This window comes from Ascaphus truei, chromosome 2, assembly GCF_040206685.1.
Source record: "Ascaphus truei isolate aAscTru1 chromosome 2, aAscTru1.hap1, whole genome shotgun sequence".
Taxonomy (NCBI): domain Eukaryota; kingdom Metazoa; phylum Chordata; class Amphibia; order Anura; family Ascaphidae; genus Ascaphus; species Ascaphus truei.
The window spans coordinates 47416858-47441527 of record NC_134484.1 but is presented as its reverse complement, the minus strand read 5'-3'; the positions used below and the strand labels follow the sequence as shown (position 1 = coordinate 47441527).

Below are 24670 nucleotides of genomic sequence, written 5' to 3'. Positions count from 1 at the left end.
GGTATGTGATGATGTCAGGTGACATAGTAAAATGCAAGGTGTTACATTAACATAATAAAGTACTTCTGTGGCAAGCTGTGTGCAGTTGTTCTTAGAAGTATTTGTTGTGTGTATTCTGCAGGGAATGATGATATTTGCCAATGATGTGACGTGAAGCTTTGTACAAAGATTGCTTGAAAATAAATAGTGTAATGTGCAATGCATGTAACACTTGTGAACGCAACAGTCAGTCATGTAATTAGACAAAAAGGCTGAGATTGACGTGGGAAAAGTTTGGTGTAACATGTGTAATTAGGCATGTTATTGTCACATGTTGACAACAATGAATAGTCGTGTGCATATGCATGCATTTCTGTAATGAGGATAGTTGGTATAGAATGAGTTTACAAGGTGTCCCAATGATGAATTACTGTACATGTGTGTATAAGTTAGGTTGAAATGCTTGTAATGCTACGGTTACAATGTAAACATGCAATGTGATTGAGCGTCCAATAAGTGACGTCATGAAAATAGGGAGGACCCAAAACTATATGTAAACATGAGAATACAGATGTACATGAACGTTTAAAGATGCGTGACACATTACAAGCATTGTGTAATGTAAAGGAAGATGAATATACGGTGTATGTGTGACATGTGTGACATGTGTGACATGTGTAACATCATGTAAATAATTGTCGCTCAGTTCAATAAAATGTGTGATATGATGTGAGGTTCTCCTTTAAGAGTTGAGTATAGTATTTTCCCTTGACACATCATCACATGATGAGTAATGTGACCCGCAAATGCTGAAAACATGTAAAAGTAGAATGTTATGCAAATAATACACGTCAGCTGTGACACAATGCAGGGAATGCCCCCACACTGTAATGCAAATGACGTTTGTATTGTGAGCAATGAAACGTAAACAGTACTATACTGTTATACGTCCCCGCTCCATTGACTCCATTGATGTACAGAAGTTTTTTTTTTTCTAAGTGCCGTTCCGGCAGCCTTAGCGATCGTTCTCCCCTCCAAACTGCCAACTTTAGTTGGCGGGAGAAATTGGCCATAACATCTCAATTTCGTAGTGCCGATCAGCCCCGATAAGCTGATTTTTTTTTGTTGAATCCAGCCGATTTAAAAAAGTGGCGATCAGTGGCGAAAACAGGCTTATCGGCAGCCGACTGGCCATAACAAAATTATCGGCTCCGAAACCTGGCGAAATCAAGCACTTATCGGCGCTTACTGAATCTCAAACCCAATTTTGGCTATAAAATGGCGATAATTCCCTTATCAACGCTTACTGCATGAGGCCCTATGTCACTTAACTTTGCAAATAAGCTAGTGTAGTTATGCTATATTAGGCCTCTAGAATAAGCATTTTGAAATATTGCAATGTTATATTGGTTCTCTGTGTTGAAAATGTAGCTAAACTACAAATTAATATACAGGGTTGATGGCCCTTAAGATTACAAGGCTGTAGTATAAGGGGAAAAAAAATAGTGGTAGTTTACAATATAGAAAAAAAAATGCCCTTTTCGGTTGGTAAATATATAATGAGGTTCATATTCTAGAGTAGAAAAACCCAGGGAGGTAATAGAAATTGTCTGGTTTTGTGAATATATTTAGCATATCCTGTGTTGTAAGAATGTGTGCTAGACACTTATTTTTCAAAATAGTTCCCTAATAGAGAGCAACAAAATATGTTTGCCAAGTCTCTTATGACGAAACCTATTGTCCATAATTGCCGTGGAAAAAGTTCATATTCGTGTCATGTGAATACTTAATATTGTACTGAGGAGTTAGCTCAAGTATTTCAGGTAGGACGCTCACCCCAGTGAGGTCCATGGCCGCTCACCTCAGTAGGTGTGAGCTGGGAAGGGGGATATGTGACATAGTCCAAAGATGTTAGGCAGCTTTCTGCCCCATTTTAGGTCAGAAAGTGCAGGAATAGTTAAAAATGATCCGTTCCACAGCTTCCCATTAACTCAGGCAGCTGGATGGAAAATCCAGACCACAGATTACAATGGCTCTAGTTCTCTCTCACCTGCTCTTCTAATCACATGAACAGGTATTTAGAGCAGAGAGGTTTTGCATTTCACTCTCTCTCCTTAGAGCCTGGAGGCTTGGGTTATCGCTGCTCCCCGGAATCCAGTTCGGGGTGGACGGCCCCTCCAAGTATCACAGTACCAGAGGATTTGCCTGGACACTTGGGACCGAGTTCCCACCACGAACAGATAAGACAAAACAAATGTTTATTGCTGTTGCTAAAAGACTGTGCTGTATCTAGTGACCCTAAATAAGAGAGCATTGTTTTAAGCTGGGGAACCAGGTTAGTTGGCCAGCAGCTGTTAGAGAGACTGATTCTGATGTGTAATTAGATCCCTGAAAGGGATAGGATTTTGTTTATATGATTTTGGTTTTATTTCTTAAAAATAACAGTGTGGAAAATACTGTAACACTGAAATGAGTGAACTGCTGAATGAAAGTATCTGAGTACCTCTAATCTACACTTGTTAAAGCTGCAGTACCTTACTTGGATGAAAATAAAGCAGGGCAGAAGCCTGAGTTAAGCAGCATAATACTTTGCATGATCCTGTTTTTTGTATAAATAACCCTAGAAGACTGTGTCGGGAAGAACCCAGACAGACGTCAGCGCTACAAAAGAGGGGCGTTTGTCACAGGCTTTATTGCACCTGTTGCTTTAAACACAGCAAACATGTGAAAATCCACAAACAAAATCTGCTCCACGTTGGAGTATATTTACACTTGTAGTCCAGCTATTCACCAGCCTAAATCATAGAGACATTTATATATATATATAGATAGACATAGATAATCAGTCTTATAAGAAAAGTCTTATCTGTCTCGTAGTTGTAGGGGGAAGGCTTCTCTCTTTCCTGGGTTGCTGCCTTTTCCTCAGGCTATATCAGCATTCAGGTGTAGAAGTCTTGTGAGCTCCAGACATCTGTGATCCCTTTGTCAGCCTCACCTGTGAGACTCAGGAACCTCTGCTCTGTCTGTTTCCTACACTGGCGACACACTTTATTCGAGCTCGGCTAGTCCCACGAATTCGGGTATACCCGGGTGTATTGAGGTTTGTGACTGTTTTCTGCCCGAGTGCATTGAGGTATTTTCCAAGCAGGGATTGAAGCATTTTATTCCCGCTGGCTGCAATACTGCACAGTATATATATATATACTGCATTACAATTCATGAATTTATGCCATCTGGTAGACACGCGAAGCATTGCAGCCTATTAAATCTTAATCATTATCATTTAACAGATTAGCCGCCCGTCAGCCAGGCATGAACCCAGGCTGGGAAGGCAAACGCAACGGGGCTTGTCAGAGGTGAGGAGCGGCGAATTCCAGGTATCTGCCAGGTACATACTGGGTATTTGCTCGAATAAAGTGTGTCGGTGCAGTAGGTCAGCCCAGATGTGGGCTAAGGAATCCTCCTTCTGTGTCTGGGAACAGGGTTTTTCTATAGTTCACTTCTCCCACCACGATCCCCCAGCACTTCTCTCACCACGACCCCCCATCACCTCTCCCACCATGATTCCCCAGCACTTCTCCCACCACGATCCCCCAGCACCTCTTCCACCACGATCACCCAGCACCTCTCCCACCACGATCCACCAGCACTTCTCCCACCACGATCCCTCAGCACCTCCCCCACCACGATCCCTCAGCACTTCCCCCACCACGATCCCCCAGCACCTCTCCCACCACGATCCACCAGCACTTCTCCCACCACGATCCCCCAGCACCTCCCCCACCACGATCCCTCAGCATTTCTCCCACCACGATCCCTCAGCACCTCTCCCACCACGATTCCCCAGCACTTCTCCCACCACTATCCCCCAGCATCTCTTCCACCACGATCACCCTGCACCTCTCCCACCACGATCCACGAGCACTTCTCCCACCACGATCCCCCAGCACCTCCCCCACCACGATCCCTTAGCACTTCTCCCACCACGATCCCACAGCACCTCTCCCACCACGATCCCTCAGCACTTCTCCCACCACGATCCCTCAGCACTTCTCCCACCATGTTCCCCAGCACCCAAGCACCACCAGAGGTAGGGAGTGTGTGTGTGTAAAGTTCGTTTAAAAAAAAAAAGAGTTTAATATTGAGGGTACACTTCGGGGTCCACGCTCACACTGCGTTATAAGCGGATCTGCATTATAGTGGATCGCGCTATAACGGGGTTGAGCTGTATTATATTTGACAATAAATGACCTGGAACAGTTTCTGATGTTAGATGTGTTGGTTTTCTATTGGGTATTTATTGAGATAAATATCACTATTGCGATAAATAACGTAATATGGTTAATGTGGACAATTTTAGTAATTGCCAAACCTTAGGACATACACGCGCAACCATTTATTTAAATGATCTGTGCCTGAGTGGGGCTAAAGCGATACTGCCTGTCACCAGTGGATGCAATAACTCTTGCTAAATCTGTATGTTGTAATTAATGCTACTCTTTAGTGGAACACCATGGCGAGTTAATCATGGATACAATTATAGTGTACAAAGCTTTTGAAACCTCATAGGTAATTTCTGCATGTGCACATAAAGAAGAGACCCATGAGGTATGAAAAGCTCTGTCCACTATAGTTGCCAAAGCTCTATTTGCTATCATTACATCTTTGAAGAACTTTCTTGTAGGGCAGTTGATAACACTATTCTACAATAGCTACTAGATCTTCCTTACATTTGCTAATTGGATATAGTGTGGGATATACATGTAATGGAAATTCTTTCTGTTCTAATTATTAATAGTATGATTAGCTTTTAAAAAACTAGTGAGCCTTTTATTGGTTGCATTCAGCATTATTATTTTATTAGAAAATAATAGACTGCCTGATTTAACATAATGCATAAAATATCTTTCTTTCCTTTTTTTTCATATGTAATTGTCCACCTGTCAGTTTCTTCCTTCAGCCTCTGATGTCATGCTGCTCCCCATCACAGCATTCTGCCCCCAAGGCTGCGCTTTGTGCTACCTGTCCTTTCAAATCATTCTCCCAGCCTTGTAAAACATCCCAAAAAAAGGCCATTTACAAAGGCCTTTATTAATTTGGAGAAGAGTGACTAAAAGATTTTATATCATTAGCAGTGTTTACAATTATTATTTAAAGTTTATATCAAATGTATATAATGCACTTGTAGATAAACATCAGTGAACACAAGGCTTTAGATAACTTTACAGGTACAATAGATACTTCTACTATGAAAATAGAATAGAAAAATGCTATCCCAAAGGGAGAAGCGCAGGGATCAGAGAGAGAATATGGTCTGGGCGTTTGAAGGAGACAGGAGAGGAGACGCTCAGCACATTGAGTAGAGCTGATAGCACTGTAGTGCTGTGGACCAATGCCCCTCACCCTACTCAAGGGGTGAGGGCGGGAATCTAGCCTCACCCCGGGGTGAAAGGTGTGGAGTATTGAAGCTCATGACAGCCCATCCTGAAGGGGTACAGCCTGGAGGAAAAGGAGAGGAGGTCAACATCCTGTACACTGCATATGGACTGCTGCTCTGCATGAACTGCTGCTGTGTGCTGTTGTAAGGACAATAAAGAGACATTGCTGTTTTATACAAAAGAGACTGTGTGTGAGATTGGAATCCCTCGCCCTGGGACCAGGGCTTCTCTGGGAGGATTCCAGCCTATTCCCTAGGTTGTCGCCAGAGATGGAGGCGCTGCACCACCACCACTAAAGATGAAGGCATATACCCCAAAAGCCTGTCCCTGTTATCCCCAACACCAACGCGGGAGACTCAGGCCCTCCTGTTCCTCACAGGTATGTACCACCAACATACATGTAGCCAGTCCTCACTACACCCTAGAGGTCCAGTCTGCGACCGGGGGGGGGGGGGGGGGGGGACATGGGTTACACATGCTTAGTGCCAAAATAGTATTCCTCCGAGAAAGCATTATTTTACCAAGAAACATATACGGGTAGTGTGTTGGGATGCCAAGGGTATGCCAAAGTTATGTCTATGCAGTATTGTTTTGTTGAATTTGGCAAGTGTAATGAAACCCTTCGCCTTTGAGCTTATGATCTAATTTTTGTGCCCGACACAAAGAGCGATAAATTGACTTGCACAAGTCACAAAGAGAGGTGACAAGAGGATTTAAATTGGAACTCATTGTTCATTGTGTTTGAGCCTTATGCTTTCCATGATTGAACATATTAAGCACTATTTATCGCGACTATAAATATCTTTAAAAATACAGTGCTATATCAGTCTTTATAAAGGACTCTGTATTCTGATGCAATCTGCCCACTGAAAATTAAGTACAGACTAGTTTGCTTGGTGTCTGTGTAATTGATACTGCACAGCCAATTAACTTCACTGTCTAACAATATAAAACAAACCATAGAAGTGATTTATTGGACTAACTCATGGGAATGTATCAGTGATGGGGAAACGTGGGGATTCTGTTTTCCGGAACATTTTTAAAGTACTGCAGGGTTTCATATTTTGTAGAAATTGTTGCTTGTGAACTTTGGATACAAAGTAAGAACAATTCTCCACTTTAAAGAGTACAATGAATACAATTTTACCCAAATAGTGATCATCAGATAATTTGCCAACATTCAAATTTGCTGCGGAAACGACATTTATTTGTAAGTGTGAATGTTCAGGGACTTGGTTTAAAAAAAAAAAACAACACGTAGATTTGCTGAACTTAAAAAAAGCTTTTAAACATTTGAGAGAACGGGACCTATTTTATTAGGATATGCAAATGACTTCTATTGGCATATTTCCAAGGTGTCTCTGGTATGGTATACCGATTTGTCACAACATTTTCATGAAAATGTGAGCAATTATAGGTCTGTCACAATAGATTGTTACATTTAAGAAAGATTTAATAACCTAGTAAATATTCTTTGGAATTGGTAACAGCGCAATGTTAAGTTCATCAAGTGCATAGTTACAAAATGGTGTTTAACAAAGAAGATAAGCCCGTTATAAAGTGTTTAGGATTGAGCAAGGATTATGGTCCAAAACGCCGACGTAAAATGTTTCCTGATAAACGATGGTCGCTAGGGGGACTTAAAAAAACAAATTTGTAAAACAACGTATCGTTCAGGAGTGAGAGCAGCTGGATTAATGCTTTATCGATTATGCCATCATACAGTGGCGTTCTCGTGTTCGGGCATGCGTTTCAGCAGATGGAGGACATTTTAAACACACTTTGAGCTCAAACTTTATGTTAATCTTAGTGTTGCAGATTAGATTATAACAGTTTAACACATGTGCGAGCTACGCAGGAAAAACTTCTCCATTTCGCTGTTTGGAGGCTTAGGAGCCTTATTAAGCCGTGTGAACGGCGAAACGTGCAGCTCCGTTTTCTGTCACAAGGAGGCCACCGTAGCAGTCTGTTCAGACTGTGTCTCAGCTGTGTCCCAAAGCGTTGCACCGGACGGGACCCTGTAGAGCCGTAGCCAGTACGGACTTTTGCGGTCGCAGCCTGGAACTATTTTACATACGAAGGGGTCCAAGTATTAATACCTATTATGATTCCAAGAAGGAGTACTGAGATGACCTGGAACGGATGAGGGGAGGAGAAAGAAAGAAACCATTGATGTGTGTGTCACTTACACACGGGCGTGTAAGTTTATATTTATTTTAACACTTCTGATATAGATTCTTCTGCCAGTGGAACACATAGTAAGTGCATTGACTGGTTAATGATCCCTTGTGCACTTCTTTTTGACAGAAGTGGTCCGGTTACAAATCAGCTCCACTATTTTTCTTGGTTCCCTATACTTATCTCTAAGGATCCTGGATTGATCCTAAGTGGGGTTGAGCAGCAGGAGCCTTCAACCCTGGCATGTTTTGAACAGTGGGGTATTATTGAAGGTAGTATAAACCATTTTTAATCTTTGAATTCACCAGCCGCCGTATTTTAAGATTGCGCCCGAGTATTTTCTGTCTAGCTATACTTGTTCACATAATACAGTAAGGCCATGCTTCTATTCCTCGCGATGAGATGTCGAATCAAAACAAATGCATTGAATCCGTCGCATGCGCTTATAGTAGGAGCGACGGTCTCGACGGAGTGACAGCTTGGTCACAATCGTTGGAAGTTTATTTGATTTTTTCAGCGACCGCAGCGTGACGTCAGCGTGGCCGTCGCCGTAGCAAGGACTATAAGTGCGGCCTAACATCAATTTAGTTAACATCAATTGATTGTCTACATTGGGATTCTTATACATTGTTAATCTACATAACAGACCTGCAATTGTGCAAATTTTCATGGGGATTGTGCGAGAAATATAGGAGCTATAATGAAAAATGAAAGGCGTCCCTTTTTTCTCTCACGTTGTTTTTAACAAAAACCACACAGACTAATTTATTGTCAAAATATTTGGGGGCCAAATTCTGATACATTTGTACATCTCTACTAAAATAACTCCCAAATATGTCTTAATTAGTTGAAATGCTCGCAAATACCATTATGAGCATATTTGCTAAGTGTTTAGAAAGTTTTCAATCAAATAAAATAGGAGGTTTTCAATGTCTGCCTTGGCAATAGCGTGACCCATAATTTTATTTTATGGGTTTTCACTTTGTGCAGTATATTAATCAGAATTTTGTTAAAATAATGTAGCCCTGTTTCCTATTGAATACAGTGCGCTACCAATGCTGTTCAACCTGTTGGCTCGCAGGGCATAAGCCTCTGCCACGGAGAGCCTGGGGCAACACATACTGTATGAATACCGATAACCTGTTACCAAGTGCAGCGCCTCCACCTGTGATGGCTCCCAGCAGAGTGGAAGTTGTTCCTCACAGGACAATAATGTAATACAATACACACAGCATATTAAATAACCAATGACTTTACTAATGGCAATCATAACCTTGCATATCATCAAACAGGTGTCCCTCCGTATAGGAGACACTATACTACTGCGAAAAAACAAAAATAATACTGTGCGCCACTATTTAACCCTTACAATATAAGTGATACAGTGCAGTGACTGAAACCCTATCTTATTTGTGGCACAATAAAACCACAAAAACCACAGTGAAAATGATAAAAGAAATATTACATAACCGTGTGATAGCTGATATGGGCGTCTGCTGCTATGAAAACAGGGGGTGGCTCAGCACCCCCCAACACACTAAAGAAATGGAAACAAAAAACACAGCGCACAACGCCAAATGGTGAATCAGGTAAATACAAATATATATTAAATTAAAGGGTAATTAATCTGCGTACATCAAGTAGGTAAAAAAGTGCATTTAGTGTATGTAACACTGGTTACCGCTCGGCGACTGCTGGCAAGGAGGTCAGATGCTTGCTTCTCTCAGCGGGAACTGTAGCAGTAGCTCTGGAGCAGAACTCTCACCGGAACTCCTCCTCAGACGGTCGGCATCTCCAGAGGGGGTTTCACTGCACACGGAGGTAAGCCCAATGCTTCCAGGAAGCTTAAAACCTTGAAACATCCAACGCGTTTCGTAGTACAACCCTGAAGAAGTAGTTAGTACTACGAAACGCGTTGGATGTTTCAAGGTTTTATGCTTATTGCCTCTTGTAGTGGCTATATCTATTGGCTTTGCTTCTGATAGTACCACCTTTGTGTGAAATTTTGGGCCATTTAGAGACTCTATTACAATCCTGCCGATCTCATCACTGCTGCGGTTACTGTGACGTCACCACGCAGCGTCCCGTGACGGAGCGGCAGCGTGGCACGCTGAGGTTGTTTCTGGAAGCATTGGGCTTACCTCCGTGTGCAGTGATTTCAACTGCGGAGCCATACGAGTTGCTCCAGCACATTTGGAACTCTTGGTGGACCCTCTAAGTGCGATTATCCAGAGCGGAGCCCAGCTGTTTGAAGGGAAACCCCCTCTGGAGATGCCGACCGTCTGACGAGGAGTTCCGGTGAGAGTTCTGCTCCAGAGCTACTGCTACAGTTCCCGCTGAGAGAAGCAAGCATCTGACCTCCTTGCCAGCAGTCGCCGAGCGGTAACCAGTGTTACATACACTAAATGCACTTTTTTACCTACTTGATGTACGCAGATTAATTACCCTTTAATTTAATATATATTTGTATTTACCTACTTCACCATTTGGCGTTGTACGCTGTGTTTTTTTTTTCCATTACTATACTACTGCGTCTCGCAGGATGCGATCCCTTCATCGTGTACCACACCGTGTCCAGTTTCCCACACCACAGTTCCCCCCCACCACCAACGTAGGGTATATGTGTGTGTGTGACTGCGCAGCCACTATGTTCTGTTCTTATAGTTGGTGCACTTATTGAGATTACCTGCCGAGCGCTCCCGTGCTCGGGCCTGCAAAGGATCCGACGATAGAGACACTCCAGGGATATCTTTCCGGGGCGATCCCACCCGGGTGGTGACTGCTGTGCTGGCCGGGGTCTGAGCCCAAACCTCCGGAATGGTAACGCGACAGTCTCTGGGTGTAACAACTCTCCTACTGGTTTCCTATCCTATGGCCTGTCCCTATGTCCGCTCCACTCACGGTGACTCAGGGCCTAACTGGGCCGGGGGTATGTGGCCTAGTGTAGGGGCTACTGGTCCCTACACACAGAGCTCCTTCTCCTTCCTTCTCCTGATCAGCTCTCCCAATGTGCTCCCCTGCGCAACCTCCTAACCCTTCCTTCCACTAATCCACCCGCCCTATAGGCTCCCTGGCGTCACCTGGTCTCGCTAAGGCTCCTGGGACTCGTAGTCCCGTGCGCTCCACCCTATTGGAGTAGCTCCTGTTTCGCGGGCTCTCACAACCCCTTACTGCGCATGCGCGACCTCTGCTCCCTCACCACCTCCACGGGCTTACCGCGCATGCGTGAACACCAAACATGGCGTCGCCCTACTCGCTCGGGTCACTGCGGAATCTCCGATGTACCGAAGCACTCCCTGCACGCACTGCATCCTTCCCTATTCTCCCAGCATACGGAGATAAGGGTAAGCCTGAGGGACCTGGCTACAATAGTAATATATACACTGTGTGACGTGACGTTGGTGATGTATGATGCTGCTGTTCAGAAGCAGCAAGAGGGCGGCAGGTAATGAGGCGGCCGCAACAGCTAAGTGACTTCCCATCAGTCCCGATAGGCCCGAGAGTGCTGCAAATATATATGGGGGCGGACATTTTTGCTGCACCCAAATTGTGCCGCCCTAGGCCCGGGCCTAACGGGCCTAATGAGAAATCCACCACTCCCAGTAAAAAATGCAGAAACCGCCTGCCACGCTTCCAAAACCACTGTGTCAGCCCTGCGAAGTGTGGTTTAATAGAGGACTGAAGAACATTACATTAAGTACCTTGTTAGAAAGTTTGCAAACTCTCAGCACCGGAGCGGTTAATTTGACTTTTCTAATTACTGAAACCATATTGCTGTCTGAGCAACTGTTGCACATGAACGTATTTCTTAATACCTCTCAGTTGTATAATGTCATTTGTAAAGTAATGTTTGCAAAGGCAAGATATTACCTCTGCAAATATGACACTCTCCTGAGAATGTGTGATGGGAATGAAGAAATCAAAAAACATTGGCAGATGAATAAACACAAGAAAATGCGCAGAAAGGGAATTGTTTTATGACTGGCCATGAAAATCAATACCTATCGTGCGCGAGGTTTAGTCCAAAAAAGAATACAATCAACGTGATCAATAAGAACTATTTTTTTTCTACTAAAACTTATTAGTCTTTGGAATGCAAAGGATGAATACTGGGGTTACTTCTATCAATCTTTATATATACAGAGAACACAAGCCTGTTATGAATTTTTATTTTTTTGCATGTTGTAAATATGTTGTCAATTCCCCAGTTTCCAGCTTTAAGCTGTAGGAACATGATAAAGTCAATGGATGTCTCCACTATTAAAATTGCATGAGACACAGAAACAAATAAATAAAATGTTGTGATTGAAGTAATCTTCACTTACTCCTATTGAGTTGACTTACAGTATAGTAGAGAATAAATAAAACAATTGTAGTCTTACCAATGCCCTGGGAACCGTAATCTCTCTAAAGACAAATTTTACACGTGTACTTTTTTTAAAATATTTTTACAAGTGAATTTTACTTTCTCGTTATCAGCCTCATCATGCACTTTATTGAAATAGACAGTCGAGTAGTTTTCAATTTGAGAAGTGCATATATATATATATATGTCGGGGAGCTGCGGGGCGGTCGCGTCACCCGGGGCTCCCAGCGGCCTCAGTTGCAGGGCGCCGCCATGTTTTTCATGTTCGCGCATGCGCGGAGTGTTGCGCATGTGCAGAAGCGATGCGGCGGCCATTACTGTGAGGGAGAAGTGGCAGCAGAGGCGCTTTGTAGCGCAGGGCCAGCACCAGCTCACGCATGCGCAGTTAGCAGTTGCGGCAGAAATTACAAGATTGCGCATGCTCAGTACAGATCGCGCACGCGGTCCCAATGATAGAAGGCTCTATGGGGAACTACAACTCCCAGCAGCCCCAGGGGCTGGAGCTCAGGTGACGCCAGGGAGCCAATGGACGGGCCAGATTCTCCTGCTGCAGAAAGATACATTTGACGCGCAGAGGAAGGAAGAGTAGTAGGAGCTGGGACACAGTCAGGGGAGGGGGTGTAGGTGCAAGGAGCAAGTGGCCCCTGCACTAGGCCAGAAAACCCCCAAGGCCCCAGCTAGGCCCTACTCATCCTAATTTGTGGCTGCTTTAGGGAAGGCCCCTGCAGTTAGCGACTTTGCCCTTTAGCAGTTAGTTAAGTCTGGAACACAGCTGCTGAGCTGCGAGGCTCTGACAAGGTGACCAGTGTGACAAGTGCGGTCTGGGATCAGATCCACCTCACCACAGATAAGAGACTGTCTGTGTGGTGAGATCACCAGAGGGAGTCCCTCCTATTTGGAAAAGGACGCCATCGCTGCGACTTCGGTGCTGGATGCAGACGGGTCTTCAGTTGTTCTGTTGTACCCGGGTGCAGGAGCCCCGGGCAGGTACAGTCACCAAGTGCACCAACATTACGGTACGACACAGGTGCTGATCACGCCTAAGGGGTGGTTTGCGGAACTCCTGAGACACCTGGGTATAGGGTCTATGGCCCTAGGAGGTCAGAATTATAGAGGGACACTGTCAAATGGTTGATGTATATTGTTGTAGTGTGTTTATCTGCCCCTATAGTAAACTGTTTATATACAGTATATACCTTTGGTGTATGTGGTTATTAATTGTGGGACCGGTGCCAGGAATCATTCTACAAACTAGAATCCTACACAGGTGGAGGCGCAGTATATATGAGTATTGTTCCAGAGGATACACCCCAGGCTCTCACTGGTGGAGGTTCAGATCTCCTGTGAACCTGACAGGTAAAGCACCACACCTGGTAATACATATAGATTCCCCTCACATGCACTCTATCTGCGATTTGAGGGGGGGGGGGGGAGGAAACCTGTGTTATATATATATATATATATAAAGATATAAAGTCAACAGAACAGCATAGAAAACACTACTGGGGGGTTCTCATCTTTAGAGTGATCAGGTGCCGGCATTACTTAAAATTACCGGGAACCACAGAGCAGCCTGCAATCCCCCAATGGCAGGCCTAAAATAGTTGCAAATAATTCTCCAACGAAGCAGCGCTCTGCCAGAAGTAGAAAATGGGCTAAGATCCAGTTACATATAAAAGATATTACATATATAACCCCTGGACCCCCACCCGGTCACAGATTGGACCCCCTAAGGTGTTCTATGGTCTGGCTATATGTCTCCGTGTGGTGCATACCTGCTGGCAACAGGAGGGCCTGAGTCTCCCGCGATGACATGGGGGACAACAGGAACAGGTTACTGGGGTGTATGCCTTCGTTCTCCTTCAATGGTGCAGCGCCTCCATCTGTAATAAGCCCCAGGGATGCGGGGTGGAATTCCTACCACAGAAATCCCCCTCATAGGGATGCGAGATTCGAGTCTCACACAAGGTTCTCTTTAAACAGCAGACTCCTTTATTACTCAGTCTCCCCCAGCAGCAGACAGGTACAGTTGATTTCAATGCCACTGGTTGTTCTCCTTAGTGATTGTTCCTGCCGCCACTCTGGACCAAAGGGCATCCAGAGTGGGGCTAGCTCTTCCCTCGCCCCCTAAGCAGGGTGAGAGGTATTTGGTCCAGCTCACTATACTCTTTCAACTCTACTCAGGAGCTGCTCACTCCTCTCCTCCCTAACACTAACTCCAAACTGTCACACTGACAACTGTCAGACTACCTTCTAAATAGGAAGTGCACTGCTCTTTATGATCTCATCAGGCACCGCCCCTGTGTCTCTTGATTGGACACAGGGTCAGGTGACCTACCTCCACCATTCAGGGCAAGTGCTTGAAGTGGGGGAAGCCCATGATAACTCCCTGGCAACCTGCCCTTAGCAGGGATTATACCAGGAGGAGGATAGAACTATAGCCCCATTTCTTACCAGGGCTACACATACATATAAATGCCGCAGAGAGAGATTTCCTCCTTCCTTACTGCTGCACTACACTAAAAGCCTGCCATCCAATTGTAGCGCTGCTTCCCCTCCCCCCTTCTCTGGGAGATTTTGCCCTTGCTACCGGTGGTGTGGTGATTAGTACCTGTTTGTTCCAGGAGATGCTTAGCTTCCGCGATGTTGTGGGGAACAGGACAGACTTTAAATGCTGCTTCACATTCTTGTCTCAGGTGCTGCGCCTCCATCTACCATAGGCGCCAGGGTTGCTGGAGGAAGTTCCCATGACAGAACTAATTCAATCTCTTCCCAAGTAACTGCATCCTCAGGCCAGAGTATATTGAACAGAGGACTTTATTAGCATCCACTGCAATCAGCACATACAGTGAATACATTGGTAGTCCTAGCCTATGGATGGTTTCTGTATAGATGATCCTCTAGTCATTCTCACAGTCCCCTAGAGGAACCGATCATGCAGTCCCACCCCGCAGGGTGAGACACGGCTTACACCCCAAGTACTTGGCTTAGAGCTGTACACCTCTCAGGAACTTGAAGTGCACTCAACTAGAACTGAACAGAACCAATTATAATGTAGGTATGCCTCCTCCTTAGGGAGGGGAGGGGCCAAGGTCTGCACCCAGATTGGGCAGTACACAGACCCTGTCACACCTCCACTCCTGCCACTCAAGGAAGCTGCAGAGAGTGGGGGGGGGGAGGGGTTAAACCCAAATTGGTCCTGGCACTGCCTGCACCTACCAGGACTTATGTGCCAGGGAGGGCACTATACTAGCCATGTATAAATGAGGCTTGCAGTCCTCCAACCCCTTTCGCACATGCTCTGACGCTTTATCAAGGGGTAAATAAAATGCATAATAAGAACATTTAAATCATATCTTACAAATACCACATGTCCTGCACCGGCAAATGGCAGAGTGTGCCTGAGAAAACATGTGACATCACTGTGGGGTGAACGTGAGAGCACCAGCGCCATTTCCATTGAAACCATGCAGGCCTATAAAATACAAGATATACATTCAACAAGGGTAAAAAGACATGCAAAATCAATAAGAACTACAAATAACTGCGTAAATCCTTAATAACAGTACAAATAAATCAGTAATGTTTCATAATGATAAAGAAATACCTACGTACATAGCACTAAATAAAGCCAGAAGAAAATCCTAAATATAATGAACATACAGAATTCGAGAATTCCGCGCTTGTGCTGTTTTGAAAGTCTTATAAGAAAACCAATCCCTTTGCTGCTAGGTGCATGGAGTCACTCCCCACAATCTCCTGAATGAGATAACCCAAGGGGTATACCTCAGAAAATAAACGAAAAAGAATATGCACACAGTGCACCAGGGATTAGCATAAATGGAATATTTATTCAGATCTCAAAGGATCTAACAGGTTAAAATACCAGCATAACATATAAAGAATAACAATTATAATTCAACTATAATTATTCTTATAAAGTGAACCAATACCGCCTACATGCAGAATTGCAAACGGAATAATAGCCCTATAAAGTGACTACAGCGTACTACAAGCATATAATATGCAGTGCAGACATAAAAAGAGCATAGAAAGTGAAAAATGCTGTGAATGATCACCTATGGTGAAACAAAATCCACCTACATGCAAAAAGTTGCACAGAGGCTGCAACTCACTATAAGCATACTGTATAAAGTGCAATACAAACATGAAAGTGCATGTACAGTGTACTACAGACTTGGCTTCTGGGGTTTATACCCCACATATCTCAGGAGCTGAAGGTGATCTCCCACGGTAGAACTTATTACCTCTCCCCACAGTAAGGTCACGCACCAGGCAGGAGGTATAAGAACAGGAACGGTTTATTACTCTTCTGTACAGTTATAGGAACAAAGCAGGTTCTGCCCAATGCAGTACGCTCATCTATTCACTCAAGGATGGTCCCTGGACCATCACTACAGGCCAAGGGAACCCACAGTAATACTAGCTCTTCCCTACCTCTCTAGCAGAGGCAGTGGTATGGTCCACACTCACTCTCCCCCGGTGGGAAGAGGACTGGAGATGGCCCAATCTCTGCCGTCCCACAGTGCGACCTGCCTTCCTCAGTGGGGGAAGGACAACCCACAAATTTAGGGTAGTCCTGCCTTTAAGTACTGCCAGGAGGAGGGTACCAGGTCTGGCTCATGATTGGTCATGCCCAGGCCTGATGTCACCGCCTCCCGCTGTCACTCAAATGCAGCTCCTCGGAGGGGCAAAACACCATATCAATTACAGGCAACCTGATTGTACTAGGGTTTACTGCCAGCCCAAGGGCAGAATAGTAGCCATCAGGTGACCTGGCTACACTCTCCTTCTGGTGGATTTCCAATGACCCCGCTTGGGTCCTAAATTTTCAGGTACCGTCATCGAATGAACCCTGAACATAACAAGATAACACTTCACATAATTGATATCACATTATTATGCATGATATACATTCTCTAGTAAAGACAGTACATGACAGTTTATTTGAATACACATCCACGATATGACTGCCATACTGAACATAGGTTCCTCCCAACATGGAGAACCCTTTGTCAATAATAATGTTCTGGGTCAGGCTTTTTTTATTAACGCTCCTGACTCATCAATGACTGTTATGGAGTACACCCTCTTAGGTTTCTGTTCTGAATTGTACTCCATCTTATCCATATACACTGATCTTCCTACCGTCCAGACATGCATCAAGTAAGCTATTCTCTCCTGCATGTTATGGAAAGGGCTCTGGCTGTGTTCTAGCACATAAGCCTTTACTGCCTCTATTAAGCACTGTTCCTGGTTAGCGTCAATTTCCCGCATTAACGGCTCGGGGACATACTGGTACTTGAACCCATGGGAGTTCTGGTACTTCTGTACTACATGTCTCTCAGCTCGGCTGATTTTAGTGAGCCGGTAACCCTATGCCTTAGCTGTCTGGACCCAGAACAATGGTTCTTGAACCGGAGGCACATAGTTATCTAGGGTCATACCCGTAGACTATATAATACCCAACCTATTCTCCGCTTCTCTCCTCCTCATGGCCCTAGCAGCCTCCTTGGGGCTAAACACTCCTTCAGCCCACCAATCATCTACTATGGTTCCTGTCTCTAACAAGAACCTTGTGCGGTCCATAAAGGGCATGTATCCCCTGAATCTAGGGTGCCACCATGGTAAGGACCTGGCTGTCTCTACCACAGCAGACCCTGTGTTGGATGTGGTGCTTGAGAACCCTGAAACATCCGACGCGACAGACCCCACTGTTGACACTACACACCTCATCTTCTATACATTTGTCATCTAGTAACATCTCATTCCCATAGGACCAGTCCTTCCAATCCAAAGAGGGAACAAGAGTCTTAGAGGCCCGCAGGCTCCTCTTTTTAGAGTACCGTTCTCATGCGTCTTGATCAGCTTCTCCAGGTGATAACCCACTGAGAGATTCTGGTAGAAGCAGTTTCCTGGTTTGAAGTCCCGGTAAAAGAAGGTCAGCAAGACACCTGGAGTCCAGCCGTACTGGTCAAAAATAAAGGAGCCTTGCAATTGTCCAAGTCCCAGTCAATATCTCACGGGTCTACATTACCCAAACCCGACACTAATGTGATTTGCACCACTTAAGGTGCAGGGGCTGGCATGGACCTAGGGGCCCGCAAATAGTCCAGTGACTGGGCCAGAAACACAGGGGTTGGGACTTCCGGTCACACCGGAGGTCGGTTGTCCTTCTTGGACACTTATGCAAATTTCTGTCAAGCCCTGCACTCATACATAGACTGGATAAAAGCAGTTCTCTTTAAACGAGTGGGAGCGGTACTCACCGGAGTGGGAATCGGAGTCATCTCATCCGCCCCAGCAGTCCCTAGCAGTTCAGCATCATTTCCGGCAATCCGATCGGAATCCTGGAGCATATCCAGATACCTCACTGGAAAGGTGTCAACATCCTGTCGCTGTGTAGAGGTGGGATCTTTACCTTTGTCTGCTTCCGCCACACGGTCTTCGGCGCTGGAAGGTACCTCCATTGGTACCGGAGAATCGCTGGATAGGCCTCTGGACACCACAATGAAAGGTAGGCTCGTCCGCCTCTCAGGTCTCAGGCCTTGGTCAGGGTGCAGGCTTCGGAGGGAGGGCGTGCTGCCGTGCGAGCTGCCGGGGGACACAAAGTATTCAAATTGGATACTGGTTGTCAGGGTAGCAGCTGCCCTGTCTCCGAAGCCCAGAGTTGACGCTGGCTACAGTTTCAATAAACAAAAAATTCGTTTTTTGAAACTGCAGTAGCGTCACTGGGACCTCGGCAGCCAATGAAATCTTTCTTGAGAATGATTTCAAGACTGTAGCCTCGATCCCTAACCTCATGTCTGTAGCCCCGCCCCCTCCTCAACTCCTGAAAACGTCTGCTGGGGATGAACACACATCGCCCAGCAGACTGCCGCCCTCCCGAACGCCCGCCCTCCAACTCCTGCCTCTGGCACCCTGAACGTGGCCTCATGGTCGCGGTCATCAGTAATAGGCTCCGCTGTCGTGCAGAGTCATTAGCACCATTCAGTCCATCTTCAGTCTCGGTCGGCATAATCAACAGCGGCCGAAATACCACCGAAGATCGATGGCTACTGGTACAGGAGGAAGAGGGCAGGGACTTCTCCATAGGGGAAAGGCCCCGGATCATTTCCGAGTCCACAGCGGCAATAGGCAAGGCCTCTCCGAGCTCCTGCGCCTCTGGGAACAGCGATGCCTCATCACCCCAGGCAGTCACCTTACCCGACATCTCATGGGCGGTTTTCAGGTCATCAACTGTCTCTGGTTCCTCTATGGGAACCAGGTCTGGTATCGTCTCTATCTGCTCGATAGTCATCTGGATACTCGGATCCCCTTTGGCCTCATCTCCAGTGCACGGGCCCTCCGAAGTCTCCATACTTGAGGTAGATCGTTGCTTGGTAGCTGTAGGGTCAATCACCCAGGTATTGGAGTCGGTCACATCCTTCTCTGTGAATTCCGTAAGCCGCAGCAGCGTGGGCTTCAGGAACTGTGCTCCGCAGCGGGCACACTGGGCTCCCCAGACTAGTTCACCACCTGGGAAGTCACATTTGGGACAGAGGCATCACAGGTATCTCTTCCAGTCCACCTTCACCACCAGGAGCCCTCCTGGTAGCCGTAGAGGGTAATCTCATAGTAGTCATTAGTTTCTGAAGACACGGGCACAAGAGCAAAGGGTAGCTCACTCCTTTCACTCGCCAGGCTCTGAAGAACTGAGGGTGCGACCACTGCATTCGGTACCTCCCTTATTCTCCAAAGTCTTTAGCCTTGGTGTTAGACGCATTGACACATTGATTTTCAGGGGAAGGAACTTTCCTGCTTGATATATAGTGCTCAATACAATAATGAATGGATTCAGTCTGTTTCAATACTAAAATATAATGACTCCAGACAACATTTGGAAGCGAACAATGATGGGGTTAAAAAAAATTAGACGTTGCCTAATTAGGATGAATCAGATTTATTCTACAGGAGCTATATAAGAGGAGAGGCTATACTGGGTCTTTACTCATCCCCTGATGAAGCGTAACTTCTCTTATGTGAAACATACGTTGGGTTTTTAATGACGTCACGACGGTGACGTCCGTGGTCGGGAGCTGATGCAGGGACAGCTGAGCTGCACGCTGGATCGGGTAGTACTGTATAAGTAACGGATTTACTACAGTTAAATGTTAAAATGTATCTATCATGTCTCAAAATAGCTCTGTGAATACATAGTAACAATACAGATAGTTGCTTTCCTGTCGTTTGCAAAATCGCTACTTCAGGAGTATAACACAGAGCACAACGGGAGCAGCTCTGGGAGTATATGTGAATGTGACATTAGATCTGTACTAGCACACAATGATAATCAACTCTATTACTCCCTGAGTTAACATTTTAACCAAATGGGTGTGTGAGCAAATTTGACCCCCAGATATCCCTTTGATTAGACACACTATATGAAAGTTTCCTGCCTGCTTACTGCTGTAGGATTAAGCTGAAGCGGGTGTTTTTGATTGGATCAGATTTACTTGATCAATTGCTACCGACATTTTGAAACAATGACTCACTGCAAAGACTTTATTGTGGCGAAGTATCAGCGGTCTGAAAAGTAAATACAGCAACATTTTGTTAAATGGCATATGTCAGAACTATATCAGATTCTTGTGTTTAGTGAGTGGACAGGCTTATCTCTCTCTAGATATGAACAGAGGAGTTATATGTCCACAAGTTATGGTAATAGTAGACACATCAGACAATTGTATTGTTTTATTGGATGTAAAGTCTGACTGATGGGATCTATGTATACATTTATCAGAGAATAGATATATGAGCCAGTGACATGCACACTCTTCTGACTGCTGAGTTACTTTAAAAAGATACTGAAGGACAAAAAAGTAATCGAGTCTTCTGTCCAATGACCCTCCAGTGGCATCTCGTAATCCCACCATACATCATTTTAATCAGTTCACTGTATATACTGTAAATACACATATTTGTTTTGAATAAAACTTGATTATTTTGAAAATATATATTCTTCTGTGGAGTTTTCTAACCAGTCTCTCACAGGATACATCTTCATGCCCTTATGCTGATTGTGAGCATTTCAGATGATCAATTTGTTGATTTTTTAAAAATCTTTATCAACACTTGTTTGAGTGCAAATATGTGGGGATACTTTGTATGATTGTCTTTAATCAAATTCCTTTTCTGTACACTAATAAGGGAACGGTTCTAATAAGTGTTGATAGTAATTCAATCTCAGCATTGTAAAATATGCATGAAGCGATTGAGTTGTCATCAATAATGGAATATTAATTATGACATCCCTATCGATAACGGTCATTGCAGGTCTGAAAATGGAAAATTGGAAATCTGAAATAATCCTAATGATACTGCTCACACATGTTTCTTCGCTGAATATAGATGCTGAGTACCTGAGGTTTTTATCAGAGGGAGCTGCGGTCACCGAGACCACGGAGATTGCCGCTATCCCCTGCTCTATTCGCTTGTAGGTGATCACGCTGATTAAGGACTATATGAAGCGTATCCAGCAGAGCATAAACAAGGTACTAACAAGGATGACGGTACAATAGACTGTTTTGCTTTATAAAGAGAAAAATAAATGAATTACTGCAATAAAAAGAAAGGGGACTTCTTCGCATATATGTTTATATTTCCTTTAAAAGCTGATTTGATGATCATAATCATTTTTTTCTTTGAGTACCATTATCTGCTTTTGTTTTTAATCTAAAAGAGTGGCTGCTTGAATTTTGTGCCCATCTCCCAGTTTTATTTGGCCAAAAATTGCGTTACTGCACGGAATATTATCACCAGCAAAATGCTTGAAAGCAACTAATATTTTCTCCACCTAATACGTGGTGCTAATCTGTCCTTACCCGCCATATAATAATTTTCCACAAGACACGTAATGGGCATTGGTATGCGGCTTCCCTTCTCGTGCATTCTAATCCACGAAGCACAAAGTTCCCATCATACATGAAAAGGTGTGTGTATCTATATATACTCAATTGAGTGTAGTTTTTACATAGATCTTATATTATTTTTAGTGATATGTGTTATTAAAGTTTAACTATTTTTAAAATGTTTTTCTCCTATACGCTTCTACTTCACTACTTTCAGGCATCTTTTTTAGGAGACTCGTGGGTTTTCTCTATCAAGAAGCAGCTAGCAGACATCAGTATTTAATATACTTATAATATTGAACTGATCCTATTGTTTTACTAGCAACGTTTGTTACATATTTTTTAACTATTAGAGCGCACAATATCTATTTCCATATATATAGATGAAGTCACATCATGTGACGAAATGTGTCTGGACGCCACATTGGACGCACTGACGTCACCTGAGTTCGGTCGTGTATCCACGAGGAAGCCTGCATATGCTAGCCCCTGCTACTATCTGGCTATTCCAGGCTGTTGGTCCCACAGTGGGAAGCCAGGCACCTTCCATCTTGGATTCGGCTCATATTTTCTGGCATCCTGTGGTTAAACTCTGGAGTGCCTATAAGCCTATTGGGACATTGGCAGCTTGAGAACTATCTTTCACAATACAGTACAGCACATTTGGCTGGCGACTTCCGCTTTACTGGTTACCTGACCCGCTATACTGTATATCCTTACGGTGATGTCACAATGATAGAGATTTTATCTCTTATATGCTCTTTTAATCTGTTCTCTTGTGAGTGCATGTCCAAGAGAGTTTTTCTATTTTGTTTTATTAAATTTATTTATACAGTATCACGCTATGGAGCTTGCGCTTCTCTTTTTCTTTTAGGTATTTTTGATGTGGCAACATCTATCCTCAAACAACAGTTTGCACAAGTTTCACTACTATCGTCTGGCTTTGGACTTTATCTTCTCATTTCGATTATCGGTTTGATTAACCATCTATTCAATATATTGATTGTGTGTGTGTATATGTATATGTATGTATATACACGAGGAGCAGGAACATTACATCCCGGGCAACGCCGGGTCTCTCAGCTAGTATATATATATATATAGCTAGTATATGTATATATATATATATATACTAGCTGAGAGACCCGGCGTTGCCCGGGATGTAATGTTCCTGCTCCTCGCTCTCTCCTCCCCCCTCTCTCTCTTTCCCTGTCTCCCCCCTCCCTCTCTTCCCCTGTCTCCCCCCCTCTCTCGCTCTTCCCCTGTCTCCCCCCTCTCTGTTTGTCCCCCGTTTCCATCAATCCAGCTCCCCCCCCCTTTACAGGTCCGGTCCCTCCCCCCCCATTTAACGGTCCGGTCCCCCGACCCCTTTCCAGCTCCGTTCCCCCCTCCTTTACAGCTTCATGCAGTGTGTGTGCGCGTCAGTCAGTGTGTGTGTGCGCGTCAGTCAGTGTGTGTGTGCGCATCAGTCTGTGTGTGTGTGCGCGTCAGTCAGTGTGTGTGTGCGCGTCAGTCAGTGTGTTTGCGTGCCAGTAGTGTGTGTGTGCACCAGTCAGTGTGCGCATGTGCGTGCGTGTGTGTGAGTCAGTCAGTGTGTGTGCGCGCGCGCGCCAGTCTGTGTGCGCGCGTCAGTGTGTGTGCGTCAGTCAGTGTGTGCGCACGTCAGTCAATGTGTGTACGCGTCAGTGAGTGTGTGCACGTCAGTCAGTCAGTGTGTGTGCGTGTCAGTCAGTGTGTGCGCGTCAGTCAGTCAGTGTGTGTGCGCGTCAGTCAGTCAGTGTGTGTGCGCGTCAGTCAGTGTGTGCGTGCGTCAGTAAGTCAGTGTGTGTGTGCGTCAGTCAGTCAGTGTGTGTGTGCGTCAGTCAGTGTGTGCGCGTCAGTCAGTGTGTGTGCGTCAGTCAGTCAGTGTGTGTGCGTCAGTCAGTGTGTGTGTGTGTCAGTCAGTCAGTGTGTGTGTGCGTCAGTCAGTGTGTGTGCGTCAGTCAGTGTGTGTGTGTGTGCGTCAGTCAGTGTGTGTGTGTGCGTCAGTCAGTGGGTGTGTGCGCTTAAGTCAGTGTGTGTGTGTGTGCGTCAGTCAGTGTGTGTGTGTGTGTGTGTGCGTCAGTCAGTGTGTGTGCGTCAGTGAGTGTGTGTGTGTGCGTCAGTGTGTGTGTGTGTGCGTCAGTCAGTGTGTGTGTGCGCGCGTCAGTCAGTGTGTGTGTGTGCGTCAGTCAATGTGTGTATGTGTGTGCGTCAGTCAGTGTGTGTATGTGTGTGCGTCAGTCAGTGTGTGTATGTGTGCGTCAGTCAGTGTGTGTGTATGTGTGTGCGTCAGTCAGTGTGTGTATGTGTGTGCGTCAGTCAGTGTGTGTATGTGTGTGCGTCAGTCAGTGTATGTGTGTGCATCAGTCAGTGTGTGTGTGTGCGTCAGTCAGTGGGTGTGTGTCAGTCAGTGTGTGTGTGTGTGTCAGTCAGTGGGTGTGTGTGTGTGCGCGTCAGTCAGTGGGTGTGTCAGTCAGTGGGTGTGTGTGTGTGCGCGCGCTAGTCTGTGTGCACGCATCATTGTGTGTGTTTGTGTGTGCGCGTCAGTCAGTGTGTGTGTTTGTCAGTCTATGTTTGTGCGTGTGTGTTTCAGACAGGCAGTTCGTGTTGCAGTTCGTGTGTCAGTCAGTTAGTTGTTGTTGTTGTGTGTCCCACCCCCCCCACTGCTTTTTCCTCTGCCCTGTCGCGAAGGGGGGCTGGGCGGGGGGTTCGATACCTGCTGGCGCCACCTCGGCCATGGGGGGGGGTTGTGGAGTGGTGATACCTGCTGGCGCCAC

General features: G+C 45.2%; 1 long non-coding RNA gene across 3 annotated transcripts in view; it reads left to right on the top strand.

Moving 5' to 3' along the window:
* LOC142488501 (uncharacterized) overlaps window positions 1-22588 on the top strand; it is a 73078-nt gene extending 50490 nt beyond the window's left edge. For 2 of the 3 annotated variants that reach the window (XR_012799451.1, XR_012799449.1), the window contains one exon: window positions 21373-21656. This is a non-coding gene — a long non-coding RNA (uncharacterized LOC142488501). Of the gene's footprint in view, window positions 1-21372; window positions 21657-22255 lie in introns of those variants that run through there. The other variant, XR_012799450.1, reaches the window with a different exon arrangement.
* The last annotated feature ends 2082 nt before the right edge of the window (window positions 22589-24670 follow it).